Source organism: Lissotriton vulgaris, chromosome 4_1 (genome assembly GCF_964263255.1).
Source record: "Lissotriton vulgaris chromosome 4_1, aLisVul1.2, whole genome shotgun sequence".
NCBI lineage: Eukaryota > Metazoa > Chordata > Amphibia > Caudata > Salamandridae > Lissotriton > Lissotriton vulgaris.
The window spans coordinates 215,358,904-215,378,382 of record NC_141691.1 but is presented as its reverse complement, the minus strand read 5'-3'; positions in this window follow the sequence as shown (position 1 = coordinate 215,378,382).

Genomic DNA, 19,479 nt, shown 5'->3' with positions numbered 1-19,479 from the left:
ATTTGTGCCGACACGGAGATCCCACGCAAAAATGTATGGAAAACTGTTTTTTTAACCTAAATTTATGGTTTGCAGGGATTTCTGGGTAGGAAAACATTGGGGGACCCACGCATGCCATAACTCCCTAGACTCCCCCGGGTGTCTAGTTTTCAGAACTGTTTGGGTTTGGTAGTTTCCAAAAATGCCCGCCGAGCCCCGGTCCAAAAACTCAGTCCACCCCAAAAAAGAAGGTAATGTTGCTATTGGTTATTGTATTTTCTCCACCGTACGATTTGGACCTTTTCCTGTTGCAGCCACTATGCCTACCCACGCAAGTGAGGTACCATTTTTATCGGTAGACCTGGGGGAACGCTGGGTGGGAGGAAATTTGTGTGAGCCAAGTGATGCCACGCTTTCCCACACAAATTTTTTTTTTAAAAAAAAGATTTTTTCAGCAAAAATTGATGTTTGCAAGGGATTCTGGGTAAAGGAATGTTGGAGGATCCACGCAAGCCAAACCTCCTTGGAAGCCCCCGGGTGTCTACTTTTCAGAAATGTGTGGGTTTGGTAGGTTTCCTTAGATGGCCGTCTAGCACAGGGCCAAAAACCCAGGTAACCCCTCTTGCAAAAGCTGGTGGTATTGAATGTCAATACCACCAGCTTTTGCAAGAGGGGTTACCTAGGTTTTAGGCCCCGTGCGAGACGGCCATCTAGGGAAACATACCAAACGCACACATTTCTGAAAAGTAGACACCCGGGGGCTTCCAAGGAGGTATGGCTTGTGTGGATCCTCCAACGTTCCTTTACCCAGAATCCCTTGCAAACCTTAATTTTTCTTGAAAAAAATCAGTTTTTTCACACTTTTTTGTGTGGGAAAGCGTGGCGTCACTGGGCTCACACAAATTTCCTCCGACCCAGCATTCCCCCAGGTCTTCTGATAAAAATGGTACCTCACTTGCGTGGGTTGGCATAGTGGTTGCAACAGGAAACGGTTCAAATCGTACGGTGGTAAATTTACAATACCCAATTGCAAAACGACCTTGATTTTTTGGGGGGGCACCTGAGATTTTGGCCCGGGACTCGGTGGTATTCTTTGGAAAGTACCAAACCCAAACAGTTCTGAAAAGTAGACACCCGGGGGAGTCCGGGGAGGTATGGCATGCGTGGGTCCCCCAATGTTTTCCTACCCAGAACTCCTTGCAAACCTTAAAATTAGGTTAAAATATTAATTTTCCAAACTTTTATGCGTGGGATCTCCGTGCCGGCAAAAATGTACTACCACCCAGTGTTCCCCTTTTTCTCCCGAGTAAAAGTATACCTCACTTGTGTGGGTGCCCCAAAGCAGAACAGGCCAAAAATGAATTTTGAAAAAAGTAGTATTTAAGTTTTACAAGTTAAACCCCCCTGCCTTAGTCACAGGCCTTGGGCCCACCCACACAAGTGAGGTATCATTTGACTCGGGAGAACAAGGGTAACGCTGGGTGGTAGGACATTTGTGCCGACACGGAGATCCCACGCAAAAATGTATGGAAAACTGTTTTTTTTACCTAAATTTATGGTTTGCAGGGATTTCCGGGTAGGAAAACATTGGGGGACCCACGCATGCCATACCTCCCTGGACTCCCCCGGGTGTCTAGTTTTCAGAACTGTTTGGGTTTGGTAGTTTCCAAAGATGCCCGCCGAGCCCCGGTCCAAAAACTCAGTCCCCCCCCCCCCCAAAAAAGAAGATAATGTTGCTATTGGTTATTGTAATTTCTCCACCGCACGATTTGGACCTTTTCCTGTTGCAGCCACTATGCCTACCCACGCAAGTGAGGTACCATTTTTATCGGGAGACCTGTGGGAACACTGGGTGGGAGGAAATTTGTGTGAGCCCAGTGATGCCACGCTTTCCCACACAAAAAAAGTGTGAAAAAACTGATTTTTTCAGCAAAAATTGATGTTTGCAAGGGATTCTGGGTAAAGGAACGTTGGAGGATCCATGCAAGCCATACCTCCTTGGAAGCCCCCGGGTGTCTACCTTTCAGAAATGTGTGGGTTTGGTAGGTTTCCCTAGATTGCCGTCTAGCACGGGGCCAAAAACCCATGTAATCCCTCTTGCAAAAGCTGGTGGTATTGAATGTCATTTTACTCAGGAGAACAAGGGGAACGCTGGGTGGTAGGACATTTGTGCCGACACGGAGATCCCACTCAAAAATGTATGGAAAACTGTTTTTTTAACCTAAATTTATGGTTTGCAGGGATTTCTGGGTAGGAAAACATTGGGGGACCCACGCATGCCATACCTCCCTGGACTCCCCCGAGTGTCTAGTTTTCAGAACTGTTTGGGTTTGGTAGTTTTTGACAATGGTGACAATGTCAAGTCCACCAGCTTTTGAAAGAGGGGTTACCTGGGTTTTTGGCCCCGTGCTAGACAGCCATCTAGGGAAACCTACCAAACCCACAAATTTCAGAAAAGTAGACACCCGGGGGCTTCCAAGGAGGTATGGCTTACGTGGATCCTCCAACGTTCTTTTACCCAGAGTCCCCATGCAAATCTCGATTATAGCTGAAAAAAATTGGATTTTTCACCCATTTTTGTGTGGGAAAGCGTGGCATCACTGGGCTCACACAAATTTCCTCCCACCCAGCATTCCCCAAGGTCTCCCGATAAAAATGGTACCTCACTTGCGTGGGTAGGCATAGTGACTGCAACAGGAAAAGTTCCAAATTGTACATGGGAGAATTAAGTTTTCAATTTGAGAGCGTGGGTTTCTTGGGACAATATTGCATAGAAATTGTGACAGACAATTTCAAGTTTGCAGGAGATTGTGGATGAAAATCAATATTAGAATTCACCTGAAAGACATGACCATATACTCCCATGGTTTAACAATAATATTTACATTTAGTAAGTTATTTATAGCTATAATGTACACCTTAACAGAGTTACTCAAATGTCAAACATTCAAGCATGGCTATCTATTCCTCAAAGACACACACATACAGGTTGGATTTGGCATGAGGGCGAGTGATGGTTCAGTACATAAAATTTAATTAACAAGATATTTCAAAAAAATGAAATGCTCTGTCAATAAATCAATGCATAAAAACCAAACCAGTGACTCGCAACTTGTGAGCTGTAAAGCCACGACAAGCCACCAACCATTTTACAGGCCATTCACGCGTCTTACATACCTGATACAAACCAGACCATTGACACCATTCAGAAGGAAAAGCAACACATTACAACAATCACAATAAGGGACAAGGTACACCCTACTTCAAAAAGAGAAAAAAGACAAATATTACTGCACAGCCATCTAATCCGCAAGCACACACACATACTGGTTGGATTTGGCACGAGCGTGAGTGATGATTCAGTACATACATTTGTATTCGCAAGTAATTTCACAAAAATGAAATACACTGCGAATAATTGAAAGTATGATAAACTGAACCACTGACTCACAGCTCGTGAGCTGTAAAGCCACGTCAAGGCACCAACCTCTTTACAGGCCATTCATACACCTTTCGTACGTGTGACACATACAAAACATTCACACCGCCAGCCGCGGACCCATCACATTTCAACACTCACACCAGCAGACAGCCCCATTCAAGGGCCCATCACTTTCACACGCCCACATTTCTGACACTGCAGCTACACAAAATGATGGACTGCGTGGAGTGTCACTCATCTAGCAGTGTGTGTAGTGACCAACAGAAAGTAACTACTCACACACCGCCAGCCGAGCGCCAGTCCACCCACACCACCATCCAAGCACCAGACCATGCACACCGCCAGCCAAACACCACTCAGAGCGCACCGACAGCCAAGTACCACTCCACACACACCACCAGCCAAGCACCACTCCACACACACCGCAAGCCAAACGCCACTCCACACACACCGCCCGCCAAGCACCACTCCACACACCGCCAGCCAAGTACCACTCCACAAACACCATCCAGTCAAACGCCAGTCCACACACACCGCCAGCCAAGCACCAGTCCACGCACACCGCCTGCCAAGCACCAGACCACGCACACCGCCTGCCAAGCACCAGTCCACGCACACCGCCTGCCAAGCACCAGCCCACGCACATCGCCAGCCAAGCGCCCATCCACACACACCGCCAGCCAAGCACCAGTCCACGCACACCGCCTGACAAGCACCAGCCCATGCACATCCCTAGCCAAGCGCCCATCCACACACACTGCCAGCCAAGCACCTGCCCAGACACACCACCAGTCAAGTGCCAGTCCATGCACGCCGCCTGCCAAACACCAGTCCATGCACACCGTCAGCCAAACACCAGTCCATGCACACTGCCAAATAATTTTTTTTTAAAAACAAAGAAAAAAATTACAAACCATTTGGAACTAGATATAAAACTACAACTACAAACAGCGGTAACTAAAAAACAAAATACTAATGCCACAGATGCAACTGAATAACCAATAAAAAACATTACAGACCAGGCAGTACACCATTAGACTCACGGTAGCTCCCAAAATTTCTTTTGAGTGTGACACATTCTGAAACATCTGGGCACACACAGCCCAGGATTAGAAGGACAATCGTCACAGTGCATATGAGTATCCTTCCGCACATCTCTTCGATAGCAGACTTTACATCTGTTATAGGGATTGTTTTTTCTGAGTGTGGGAGGAATGTAATCAGGAAAGTGGTGATCTCGCAATCTAGCCACTTCCTCCACCACTCCGACTCTAGGAACATGTGCCTGATCCACAACAACAAGGCTGCCTATCACAGACTCCTGAAACTGAACATAAGTCAACTTTGACGCAGGAGAACACTCCTTGAACACAACAAAAGCATTAAAAGTTGCTATATTAAACAGATGGATGGCCAACTTCTTATACCAAATGTAAGACTTACGAATAGCAGTGTAATGTTCCAACCTCTGATCTACTCTGTCAACACCACCCACGTGCTTATTGTAGTCTACAATGCACACAAGTTTACGCACTTCAGCAACCGCACCCCAAACAGGCATAGATGTAGTACTTTCATCATGGATGGTAGTCAGCATGTACACATCCCTCCTGTCGACAAATTTTACAGCTAGCAGTTCATCACTATGCAAGGCACTGCACTGTCCCCTCTGAAGCTTTTTGCAAACAAGCTCTTTCGGATAACCTTTACGGTTAGAGCGGATTGTGCCACAGGCAAAAGTGTCTACTTTCAACAACTCCTTAAACAATGGCAAAACACTGTAGAAGTTATCAAGGTACAAATGGTGGCCTCTGATAAACAGTCCTCTAGCAAGATCCCAGACAATTTTCTCTGCCACTCCAAAAGTGGACGGACAACCAGGGGGGTCAATAGTGGAATCCTTACCAGTGTACACACGTAAATTGGAGACATATCCTGTCCTACTCTCAGCCAACATACACAGCTTAATTCCATAACGTGCGCTCTTGCTAGGAATGTACTGCTTAAAAAGTAAACGACCCTTGAACAAGACAAAAGACTCATCAATAGATATTTCTTTGCCTGGAGTATAGATCTCTGAAAATTGATCTACAAAATGATCAATAACAGGCCTAATCTTAAAAAGGCGGTCACAGTCAGGGTGATCTCGTGGCAACGCCAAAGCATTATCAACGAAATGCAGCATCCGAAGCAAAAGTAAATACCTATCACGAGTCATAACTGCAGGAAATATAGACGTTGCCATCAAGGGACTGGAAGACCAATATGAAGCCAGGGAAAACCTCTTCATCTCATCCAGATTTGTGGGAGTCCAACGGGTAGCTCTAGAGTGGGGCCCAAGTTTGGCACTGTTGTTCCTCAAAAACTGTTCCGCATAGAAATTAGTATGCTCAACAATCTCAGCCAAAAAGACATAATCCATGAACAACTTAAAAAACTGTATAGGCAAGAAACTTTCACAATCCACTCTACACCCTGCATAACCAGTAAAGCCAGACAACACCGGCTGCACCATGTTTGGATCAACCCAGAGTCCAGCACTTCCAATGGGAAGGCTTGCAGCACCAGGCTGCAAGCCAGATGTCTCTTGCACCATCGGCACATAAATCTCCTCCTCTAAAACAGGCACTTCGTTCGCACTGAGAGTGGATTCATCATCCGATGATTCCATGTGGAGAGAAAACTCACTGCCTGAATCATCCCCTCCCTCCTCTCCCTCAGACGCACTGTCAGTCTCATAATCCAGCTCAGAGGAAGATTCAAGAAGCAAACCAATCACCTGCTGAGCAGTCATTCTAGGGCTAGCCATAATGCTAACTAAAAAAGATTATTTGTCAAACACGTGAACAACAAATCCTTTGAAAAAAAAAGAAATAAACACAATGTTGCTTTATCTCACAGACCTATATACTCCAACACTATACCACTCACTTGACAGAAGCAGCTAGACTAAGCACCACCTATTCTGCACAGACACAGAAAGGATCAACAATATCCCACTAAAAAAGAAAAAGGAAAAAAAAACAAATTACACATAAAACAACGCAAAACACATCGCAATTAATTTCATGCTCAGAACACAAACAGAAATACAGCCATTATGAGAGCACTTACAAAAAAAGACATTTATGCATAACAATAATACTAATTTGAAGTAAAACCTACAAAAATGTTTTTCTTACCAAATAAATGCAAATACGCAAAACTGCAGAACAACCACTGCAGAAACCGCAAACAGGAATCACAAGCTTTGCACTACAATAAAAAGGAGAAGAAAAAACATTACAATCACATATTCAAATAATGCACCAGTCAACACACAATACACCAAAAAAGCTAAGGGGTAAGTGGGCCTAAGAGTATAAATAAAATATTCACCCCTGTAAAAGGGGAGAAACCCTTGCCCTTGAGGCCACCCCCCACACATGGCTTCATTGGTGGTCCAGTGGGCCAATACATTATCAAACATTCAATGTACCAAAATAAATTGCACCCATTGGGGAGCAACCCTTGCCCAAGGGGCCGCTCCCCACACACATCCCTGGTGGTCTAGTGGGCCAAATGGATACTGACCCTTGCCCTAGGGGTCACTCTCCTTCTAAACATCCCTGGTGGCCTAGTGGGCCCTACAAAAAACAAAAATACATGCTTGATCTGCCCCCCCAAGAGGGCAGACTGCCAGAAACATGCCCTCAAGGGGAGTGACCCTTGCACAAGGGGCCACTCCCTATAGACCGCAAAATCGGTGGTCCAGGCAGGCAGAAAAATACAAAATATATGGGGGGCAGACACCGTAGGCATATTTGCACCCCTTGGGGAGTGAGCATTGCCCAAAGGGGCCGCTCCCCACACACATCCCTGGTGGTCTAGTAGGCCAAAATGGAAAGTGACCCTTGCCCAAGGGGACACTCTCCTTATAACCATCCCTGGTGGCCTAGTGGGCTACAAAAAACAAAAAAGCATGGCTTGATCTGCCCCCCCACGGGGGCAGACAGCCAAAAACGTGCCCGCAAGGGGAGTGACCCTTGCCCAAGGGGCCAATCCCCATACACTGTTACATTGGTGGTCCAGTGGGCTACACAATTCAGGGGGGGGGGCAAGCACAGTAAAACATTATGCACCCCTGGGGGAGCGACCCTTGCTCAAGGGGCCACTCCCCAAAACAGAAATCACAACAACAAAAAAAATTGGACTATTCTGCATTCCTGCTGCACGACCGTGCAGCAGAAATGCAGAAAAGAGGCACCAGGGGCAAAGGCAAACCCTTTTCTGTACCCCGGTGCCTCGCAAACAAAAAATCATGCAGCGAGATCGCTGTGCGTACCTGTTTCCCCACCGAGGCGCAGCTTGGAAATGGCGGCCACGGTGGGGAAACAGAAAGTAAACAAGTGCGGACATCAGCGCGGCTCGCGCGCTGATGTCATAACTGACGTAGGAGGGGTTGAGTGGGGGAGGCACGGGAAGGTCTTCCCCTGCCTCCCGAAGTAAAAAAAAAAGATCGAGGACACGCGGGGGGAGCAGCAGCCTTCCTCCCGCAGGTAGGCGCCATGACGGCTGGGAGCCGTCATCAGCACACGAGCGCTGTGTGCCATGACGGCTCCCGGCCGTCATCAGCATCGAAGGGGTTAATACTAGGATGCAAAGAGACATTGTGCAATCAAAACATTAAATTTGACCACAATTCTTGATCTACTGTACAAACAATTACTGACCACTTTCATTTAATTTTTAAGATTGGGCTTAAGTAACCCCTGGTGTAGTGGGTGTAGCGGGGCTACGCGGAGGTTCACGGTTTGTGAACATACTCAGTGGAACTCCGCTCCACTACACCACCCGCCTCTACCCCCCCTATATTAACAATGAATTCTACATTACTTAAAATTAAATTTAAACCACTTACCTGGCATGTGGCGTCCCTGGGCTGCCCTACTCCTCTTCCTCGCCATCTGGGTATTTCTTTGAGAAAACTTGCGAGAAATGCGCATGCATGAGCACGTGCACATGCGCAGTTTTCTCAAAGAATTACCCAGATGGCAAGGAAGAGGATGGGGGCAGCCTTGGTATGCTGCATGCCAGGTAAGTGGTTTTAATTTACTAGAAGTAATGTAGATTGACTTATTAATAGGCGGGGGCTGGCCAACTCTGCTCCAGAACTCAGAGGAGGCAAATCTCTCCACACTCCGCGGGAAGGGCGGAGGTCTCCGCCCGGGGTTAGGCTTAAGTCCAGGTCAGAGGCAAAGATAAAAGAGTGTGAATGTAGTGGAGCAACAATGACTATTGTGAGGATGGCCCAAGCCTATAAGGATGACCCAACAGAGGTCTATCTTGATAAAACACCCATTGCTATATTGGTATGAGAAGAGGTGCCAATGGCCGGTGCTCCGCAGGCTAGCAATAAATTATCTGGCTTGCCCGGTAGCCAGTGTGACCACTCAGCATGTTTTCAAAGCGGCGGGTGCAGTTGTTACAGTGAGAAGGACCAGTCCCTCGCCCCAAAAGGGAGAGCGATTAACTACTTTATACCACCGGATTGCACCATACCTGAAGTACAACAGGAGGAGGTGGGGTTGAGTGATCAGACCCAGGTCATGGTAGTAGTATGTTAGCTGACCTACTTCTGGGCATACCACATGAGTTTGAGGATGAACTCAATTTCCCTGACTACTAGCCTGGGCACCAACCATAGAACTTTTACTCTCTTTTGCTGAACTGCTTTGACAACAAGATATAGCTAGGGGAACATTATTTTATTTGTGTCTGACTGACTAATGTAGCCCCACCATTTTAGACACATTTTAATGCCAGATTGAATTTGTACAAGTTTGCAGTGAAGACGCCTCGCCCTGTGGTGGTGGGACTCAGCAAGGCCTACCAGTGCTAGGGGCTCTCCCTTCTCTGCACCATAGAATAGAAGTTGTCACAGAAACTGGAATAGAAAGAACAAAGTTTATTAAACCTCATGAGGTGGAACTACATTCACACAGCACCCTTCGGTAATGTATGAAGTACCCCACTGAATGGAAGGAGCTTGGTTCTTTTATACCCACACAGGGGCTCAAATGAAGGCGGTACAAGTACAACATGCTGGTTTTAGGTACATATAAGGTCATACAGAAAGTGTACAGGCAACAAGTGGGAGGAGCTAACAGTTTGCTAATTCTGGTGGACACATCCTGACAGTTACAGACTACAGCAGCTGCAAGCTCAACTGAGCATGTGCGAAGGAGGAAGATGCTAAATATATCTCGTCTCTAGGCAGATTTCAAGAGCAGTTAACAGAAACGTAGGACAGAGCACATGGCGAGCACATGGCAAACAAAATGGCTGACAGAAATACAAAATGGATTCCACAAAACCTACAAGATAGTCTCTAAATACAGGATGTCTTCTGCTAATGCTTAACCTAATTGCTGTCAAATTACAACAGACGACCCTTTCAGCATTAGCTGAAGACATTCGTTTATCTGGGGTAATCTAGATACATATCCTGTAGATTGATGCACATCATCTCAGTGATTTCTTTATTTAATATTTGTTGTGCTTTTATTTCTGCAATATTTCTTTTGGCAGGTATACAAGCAGTGATACACATTGAGCAAAGCATAAGACCACATTGTATACAAGTACAGCATGTAAATAGTATAACCAGTAGTATACATAGAATAGTCAGTAGCTTCCATCCCCAAGTAATAAAGAGTGTCCATATCCAGTTCGAAAATGTACCAGTCTCTGTGTGAATTTCTGCAGCAATCTTATGCAGTTTTGAGATTGCATCATATACTGAAGGTGAGTGATCTGGTATAAATACGCAACAACTGCTACCGATGATGCGACATGCACCACCTCAATCAGCCAAAATCACATTAAGCACCATTCTGTTTTGGAGTGCTATAATCCTTTCAATTTGCAGTTCCTCTGTAATATTCCCAAGTGCCATTGCTGTTTGTTTGGTGACAGCTTCCTCAACACGAGTCAATCACCTTATCTTTCGGCTATTCAATGCAGCACCAACAAAGAAGAACAGTCCCAAATTGAAATCAACATATTATTGCAAAGTGGTATCAGTCTGATCAACCTCATCTGTACTTATTGTTCGTTTGTATCTGTTCTTAGAAATGTCATTATACAACTTTAAATTTCGGTGATACGATGGAGGGGCCAAGAATACAGGTGGTAAAAAAAATGATATGTAACATACCCCAGACCACCCAACCGGTATTTGATAGTATGCTTTATTACCACACACAAAATACGTGCTACGTGAAGACGTAAAACTGCTGTTATTAGCACCTTTAATAGTCAATGTCAGAATACATTCACTCCGTCCTATTGGAATTCTTCCAGCACTGCCAATATATAAATCTGCTTTAGCTCTGGTCACAGAAATTACAAAAGGTCCACTGTTCTTGATGTTCCTCATATTTGTAAAGACATATGGTGTCGAAATATTGTCCTGTTGATACTCTTCCCATTCCCATTTAGTCCCTTCAGCTTGAGGATAACCATCTTTATCCTGATATTATACTTTATTCAAGGGAAAGATAATTCCACCTACTGAAGGTTTTCCGGAAGCAAACAGAAGTGCATACCAAGCTTGACAAAAACCATTATGGGAAAATGGTAGAGGAATAAAAGGTGTTCCTCCTTTCTTTCGGTGTGCAGGTATCATCCCACACACCCAACAGTTGGTAGCATTCGTGGCATTTTGCGTATGATGCCATATCTGGATGAATGTATTATTTAGATAAGATTGTCGATGCTTCTGCTCAAGGTAGGGAAGCGTGAAGTAATGTCCACTGGAGCTGGAGTAGTGGTAACAAAAAGCTGTTGATCAGGAGCCACTTTATCAACAAACCAGGTGATTATTGCCATAACCACCAGAGTAACAACAAACCTTATAGCACAAATTATTCATTTGTTATTCATTTCAGCAACAGCGATAATTGATCTTTTTAAAAACTCATTGAAAACAATCGTTGGAGCTCTTATCCCTGGGCAGCCGTTGATTTCTTCACCACGGGCCAAGACGTGTGTCACTACACTACGTAGGAATGATCCCCCCTGGCCACATCAGTGTTCCATTTCACTAACCCAGGGCTGTAGCTCAACCAGTCTTTTTCGGCAAAGCAGATTCTTTCCTTGGTCTCAGCTGATATCGGGATTCTCCAGCGATCGTGTGGTCCGGGAAGACTTCCGCAGATTTGTCAGGTGAGATAGCCAGAATCTCTTGATGGTCGGTCAGCACAACAGATTCCACCAAGGCAGGTGACACACGTTTGCAGTGTGTGCTGTGGACCCAATTCTTCTTGTTCGTCACTCGAACTGCTGTCCTTGTCACAAGGAGCACCTGCTCTGGTCCTCGCCACCTCGGCTGCAAGCTGTTTGATCTGTCGAAGACCTTGACCTTCACGCGGTCACCAGGACGAAGTTCGTGTCCCTCACCTGTAGATCTGTCAGGAAGCGCTTCTCGAACCTGTTGATGAATAGAGATCAAACTGTTGGTTAACTGTGCCAAATATTCATTCAACTGAACACAAGGAGCATCATTTATGGGGCGTGGTTTAGGAACTCCCCAAATGTTCATCGGTCTCCCACATGCTATCTCATATGATGTAAGCCCAGATCGTGAGTGTGGCACCGATCTTATGGACAACCATGCCAAAGGTAGTGCATCTGGCCATTTTAAAGACATGGAAGCCAGTATTTTCGCCAACTTCAATTTTAAAGTAGTGTTGTACCGTTCCACTAATCCTGCTGATTGCGGGTGGAAGACTGTATGGAATTTCTGTTTGATCCCTAATCCTTTCAGGACATACTCAATAACTTGCCCAATAAAATGAGGTCTGTTGTCACTCCATAAAAGCTTACAAACACCTTATCTAGGGAAAAACTCCTTTAGAAGCCCCTTTGCTGTGGTGAGAGCAGTATTATCCTTTGTAGGGTATGCCTCTGTCCATTTGCTGAAGGCACATACCACCACTAGGACCTATTTCAAACTATTGCAGCGTTCATGTTGGATGTAATCCATCTGCAAAACCTCAAAAGGTGTGGTTGGTGTAGCAAACCCTCCTGTAGGAGTCTGTGTCCCTTTTCCAGGATTATACTGCCAACAGATCAAACAGGACTGTACTACACTTTTAACTGTGCTCGCAATTTCAGGATGCTCCCAAACTTGCGTAAGCAATTTAGTTATTGCTAGAGCTCCAACATGTGCCAGCCCATGTGCCATTTGAACCATAGTTTGTAAATAGGCTGCAGGCAATTTCCAATTATTCATTTCTTTGTTACGCCAACAACATCATCCAATATTCCTTCTTTAGCCCATTTGTCAAGTTCTGCTACAGAACCAGATCTCTGTATATCCAATACTTCTTCACTAGCGTCATGCCAACGCTCAGCTTGTGATTTTACTACATACATGTATGTAGTGCTTCGCTGCATCGCAGTCTCATGAGCTACACGATCTGCAAAGGCATTGCCTTGTCCTATTTTGACAACGATTTTCTTGTATGCACTACACTTCATAATAGCAACTTTCTTTGGGTATGTAAGTGCAGTCAAGAGATTATGTACTAATTCTCTGTGCATTATCTGCATCCTGTGGGATGTAAGAAATCCTCTTTCCTTCCAGAGTAGGCCAAAATCATGAACCACTCCAAAAGCATAGTGGCTATCCGTGTAAATGTTCACACACAAGTCAGTGCTAAGTTCACACGCTCGTGTCAAAGCTATTAGTTCAGGTGCTTGAGCCGACTTCTGAGGTATGCAAGCTGTTTTCACTACTGTCTCAAGCGTGGTAATTGCATAAGCAACTGAAGTCGTGCATCTGGTAACTTCAAACAGGACCCATCAACCCACAGTTCCCCATCTGCATCTGAAAGGGGCGTATCTTACAAATCAATGCGACCCTTTGTCTGTTCCTCAGTAAGGAATATACAATCGTGAGGCTCCTTTGACTGAGACTGACTCGCAGGATATGGCAACAAAGTGGCTGGGTTCAGTGTCGCACACCTCTTCAAGGTAATATGAGGTGCTAACAATGTCAATTAGTTAAGTATTGTGTCTTAGTCTGATTCAAAAGGGCATCTACTGCATGGGGTACTAGCAGCAACAGTTTGTGTGACAAAACTATCCCTTCACTATGATGTATGGACACAGCTGTCGCTGCAACTGAACGGAAGCACCCAGGCAACGCACGAGCAACAGGATCAAGGAAAGCTGAAAAGTATGCGCAGGGACGCTGCTTGTCCCGTGTGTCTGTACTAAAACTGACAATGCACAACCATCTTTCTCGTGTACATAGAGTGTAAAAGCCTTCGTGTAATCTGGTGTGCCTAACACTGGTGCAGAGCAAAGAGCTTGTCTTAACTGACGAAAAGCGTTTTGGCATTCTTCTGTCCATGGAAGGGGGATCGGAGTGTTTTTAGTCAAAAGCGCTAGCAGGGGTTTAACAATGTGTGAAAAGCCCAATATCCATTGCCTACAAAATTAAGTCAAACCAATGAACACACAGACATCTGTCTGTGTGGAAGGTACTGGGGAGTCTAAAATTGCTTGCATGCGATCTGGTATCAATGCACGGCCCTCCTTAGATAGAAGGAGACCTAAGTAGGTTACCTTCGGTCTACAATATTGCAATTTCTTTCGTGATACTTTATGGTGGTGTGTAGCAAGAAAAGAAAGCAAAGACAAAGTACATTTTTCACACTGCTCAGGCGTATCAGCTGCCAACAAGATGTCATTGACATATTGTATGAGAGCCACTCCTTCAGACAAAGTAAAGGAATCGAGTTGTCGTTTTAAGGCTTGACTATAAATATTTGGACTCTCAGTGTACCCTTGAGGAACTCTACAAAATCTGTATGATCGATTATTCAGAGTGAAACCGAACAAATATCGGTTATCAGGATGAAAAGGAATCGAGAAGAAAGCATTCTTCAAATCGATTACAGAAAATGTAGTTGCTGTTGGAGGGACCAGGGTAAGTAATGTTGTTATGTCAGAAACCACAGGATACTGCAGTACTACAATCTTGTTGACTTCTTTTAAATCAATGATGAATCTATAAATCCTGGTGTCAGTATATTTTTTCAAAATGGGAAGAATCGGACTATTGCAAACATTGTAAGGAACTTCTTCCACAGCCCCCACTTTAATCAAATCAGAAACAATGCGTGTAAGTGCTTCTTCTCCTTCTCTAGAAATTTTATACTGAGGCAGTCTTGGCAAAGAAGCGCCCTCCTTGACACTAATATGCACTGGCGGAATAACCATTTGCCCTACATCGGTGTCTGAAGTAGCTCACAAAGTACATGGGAGTGAAGCTAATGCAATGTCCTCTTTAACAATACAGGATCTCTCAATCACAGGGTAGTTGTCATTCAAAATACCCCGTGCTCCTTCCGGAGAACATCGTATCGTAGCCCTGAAATATTTGAGCATATCAAGACCCACAATATTATCTGGTGTGTTTGGAGAGAGAAAAAATGGACATGGAGCAATAAACTTATCAACATGGAATGCAAGTGGTTGCAACAGTGGGCTAAGAGAAGGTGTTCCATCAAAACCTATGTATGTAATCGTTAAGCCAGACAGGGGAGCACTAGGAACCAGATCTTTAGACAAGGCGCTACGAGTAGTTCCTGTATCAACCACAAACGATCAGTGGAACCCAAAACATGTGCTGTAACATAGGGACCCGTCTGATCTACTGGTACTTCAACTGATTCCTTACCCCATCCTAGGCAATCCTATGCATAAGCAGAATTTCGTAAATCAGACGGCACATAGTCGGACTCTTGATATTGCTTCCTTCTATCAAAAGTGTTAAACCTATCCTACCCACGTGCATTAGCATCAAACCTAGCGCGATCATTCGTGCTTCCTCTAGGCCCTGAATATCATGAGCAATTTCTCATTTGTCCCCAACCACGTGGACACTGCTGAGCACGCAGTACTGGACAATCAAAAAAGTCAATGTCCAAATTTCTTGCAGTACGCACACTGATCAACAGACAAATTTGAACGAGTATAGGAAGAAAAGGACGAACCATAAGATCCTCGTCCACCTCTATCATTACCTCTAAAAGGCGGGCCATAAGCTTGGGCCAACATAACCTTTGTTTTCAACTCTTTAGTCTTTTTATCCTCATTACTTTTAGCTTCTAATTCTTGTATTTCATAATACTGAGCCATAGTTAGGAGAGAAACCGGAGAAGTGGTAGTCCATGAACTCTCACTGGCCTTCAGGCGACTAGCTATTCCTGACAAAAGGTTTGCGACATTTTTATCGACAAACAGATGCCTACCCGTGTCATCTGTCAATGACTGGCCACTGAAATCGTGGAATGCCTCCTCAAAGAGTGTATAGAAATCTGAAACCGATTTGTCTGCCTATTGCTTACACAACGCTAATACAGTCCAATCTATATTTTTAGGGGGAATAATCAATTTTAACGTAACTAATATAGCTGTAGGGAGATCAAGAATTACCTGACACAGTTTCTGTGCAGGTTCTCTATCTTCATCTGACTGCTCTAAATCTTTTCACAATGCTCCAAATGTCACCCGATCATCAATTTTATGCACAGTTCTCCACATATCAGGTGGTAATATTAGTCCAAAAAACAAATCAATATCAGGCAAAGTCATAGTACAAGAGCTAATGGCACCATCAACTTCCTCATAAAAGGCTGCTGGATTCTACCGCGGATTAGGCAATGCATTTGTTAAGGGCCATAACATCTGCTCAATTCCAAGGAGTGTAAACCCAATTATAAATAAAACAACTTTTTGCATCAATAGAAGTCTTATCATCTCTTGTACCCGTTCCTTTAGGAGGAACATATAAAGGCGCGGCTTCCCGCATGGGTTTCATATTAATTACAACATTCTTATCTTTTTCAGGAGTAGAAGTTCGTGCCATGCTGATTTGGGATGTTTGTGCAGCTGCATCTGCTGCCTTTTTCTCCTCTTGCAAACGGGCTGATTCAACATGCACTTTAACCAAGCGTCTGATCGTGTCAGCCACTTAGGAGAAGACAAAAAGACCTTCACGTAGTTGTTTACAATCAACTGCTACATCATCGGGCTCCATTTTTGCAGAATATTTTCTAAACCGTTCGATAACTTCTGCGGCAAATTTATCGGTAAAATATATTTGCTCCCTTTCCTGCCAACCTTTTATACTATCTAAAAGTGCAGAAGCAGTGGCAGTACTACGAACGGCTTTACGTGCAGCAGATCTATTCTGAGACGCACGTTCAGCAGATAACATCGAGCGAGTTTCTCTAGCTTTGTCCTTGTCTGTAGGAGAGTCCTCATCTGACTCATAAAAAGCAGAAGGAAGAGTGTACGGAGGTGGACAACGATCCACTAAGAGAGAATCATCTTGGGGTTTAAGAATAGGATAAAGAGGTCTACGAACAGCGTATTGGCCATTTACCTGTAAATGACGCTCCCTATCTTCCCTCTCTTTAATTTCCCTATTTTTAATTTCCAATGCTTTCGCATGAATGGTCTTAAGTTGTACTTTTTTAATCAAGACTTGCGCATGCTTCATTCGCTCACGCACTTCTTTCTCCCAAACATATCTTGCCTAGACTTTTGCTTAAACATTCGTTGCTCCACATACTGAATCTTTCACAAATCAAATGACCCATGCATAGGCCAACGCAACTCAGGATCCGTACGAGTGCATTTATTTCATAACGTGCTGTACATTATGGAAGAAATACCACATTTAACATACATGTCCCTATTAGGCGTCCCCTCCGGGGGGGGGGGGGGGCGGTTGTGCTTTGTTGAGTTTCAAACTGTAGTGTAGTTCCTATTTTCCCTATAGGCCCTGCGCATTGGAATAACATAAACAGTAATATAGACGTAGAAGTGCGGTCTTCCAGGTCTCTACTGACTATGCTAAACTTAATTTGGTTTGTTACCAACTAGCTCAGAGGTCACTGGAAACTTTCTTGACTGAATAGGAAGTGATTAGCTTCCCTGGTACAGACAAGAAGGGATTCAGTTTTCCAACAACCGCATAAACATGACAACTTTGCTCCTTAGAATAAGAGTCAATCTCTAGAGTCATGTGAAACAATAGACAGTTATTTTACTCAGTCAGTTGTGCAGATTGCTTTCACCAAGATGCAGAGAAATAGAGAGACAGGCGTTTTCAATAAAAAGGTATTATTTTTTGAACAGTCTTTCTTCTCATGCAAGAGAAATGAATTGCCACAATTGCAAGACTAGTTATTATAAAAAGTGCGTACAGTAAAATGAGGATTGCGAAATAATACTGTAAAAGCATTTATATGGTTTCTTAGCCATACAATGGTTAAAATGAATAAAATATATACATTCATATATACATTTGACTAATGTACTCAACTGGTGCTTCTAACTACGCCTACCCCAGTGTACCTGACCTAAGCCAAATACTTGGGAGGGAGTAAGTAAGTAGCAGTTTTAGTTAAGTTGGTTTTGCCATGGTTTGCTTCAAGAATTCTCTCTAAGGTTTTAGTCAACACCATACCTCTGAAATAGAATGTTGGAGGTCTTGTATCTCCTTCCAGGACTCGATATCCCAGTCACTCGCAAGAGTAGGCTGGAAACGCCGGAGCTGGATTTTCTCGGCAGGAGAAAAGGCAGCGTCTCTCTCAGCGCGTCGAGGAGGAGGAGGGGCAGCGTCCGTGGGCAGCTTGCATCTGCTGGGCTCTGTAAGGGACAGCTGTTCTGCTCCTGTATTCACCATACCATCGCTATCATCGATGTCGTTGAGGCAGCGTTTACTTAAGGCAACGTTGGTAATATTTGTACCTGAAAGGTGCCTTGTTTGACGTACGTTTTTGGACATAAGACGTCAATAAAGATGTCACTAGGAAGTGATCGTCTCTCAGTGCTCATTAGAGTTCTATTACTAATCAAAACATAGCAAGCGGGGCTTTCCCAGGTTGCTGAGTTTTATCTTGTTGAAGAACGCGGAGTGTAATCTAGGAATCTTAGATAGTGGCTTCTGCTGTGTCATCTGCTCTAATGAGCTGCAGAGAAAGAGATTCTGAAATGTGGCTCTGATCGTGTTAGGCCAGAGATGAGTTTCTGAAATATCGCTCTTGATCGTTTATGCCATTATAGGGGTATAAATGAATTATAGCCGTATAGGGGCATAAGGTCACAGTATTGATCGGGGTCCTAGATTAGAACGCGACACCCACTCCACGAATTTATGTCCATCAAATTACTAAAAACTATAGCAATAAGATGCATGTGTAACATTACCCACCCCAAAATACATATTCGCATTTGAAATGGCGTATTTGAAATACATGAAATTATTTGTACTGTACGTCTTTAAGCATAGAAATCATTCAAAATTATAGCATATGTAATCAGTGAACGATTTTGCGAAAAAATTACACATGAAATATCTCTTTATACAGAAAAGAAGAGCTAGATAATTTCATCACATATAAATGCAATTGCTGTAACATGTGCTAGAGGCTGATGTAAAGTTATTATGTCTCTAGAAGTACCTAAAAATAGAAGTTCTGTTCTTTATGAATAGTTCTACTTTAAGCAAATAATTTTTTGAGCCAGCAAAAAAGGTAAATATTTTGAAAAATAGGTCAATTAAAAAAAAAATGTTCTGGTGAACGGGGGAATAGAGTTCCAACACTTTTCAGTAGTTTTTGTTGATCAAAACTAAAGGCCGAATTCAGAGTTCATGGGAACGCTGTGTGTCGGAATGCTTTTCAAAAATTATTGTTTCTGTTCGGGGGAGAATATCATATCAGACAGGCTCTCAAAGAATTGGTCTACAAAATCAGGTGAGAGTTCGACCAAGTTCGAAAGTGCTGTAACTTGGCAGGTGTGAGAAGGATTGCTATCATCAAAGTCTGGATCAGCAATGCTCACAGAAGGTCGTACCTGGGTGATGTTGCTTTTATTTCTCACTCCACTGTCACCACCTAGTCGTAGCACACGAGTCTCAACGAATGCCGTCATCAGGATTGGTAGCCACTGGGGACAACACAATGCGTGAGCCGTAATAGGACTTAGCA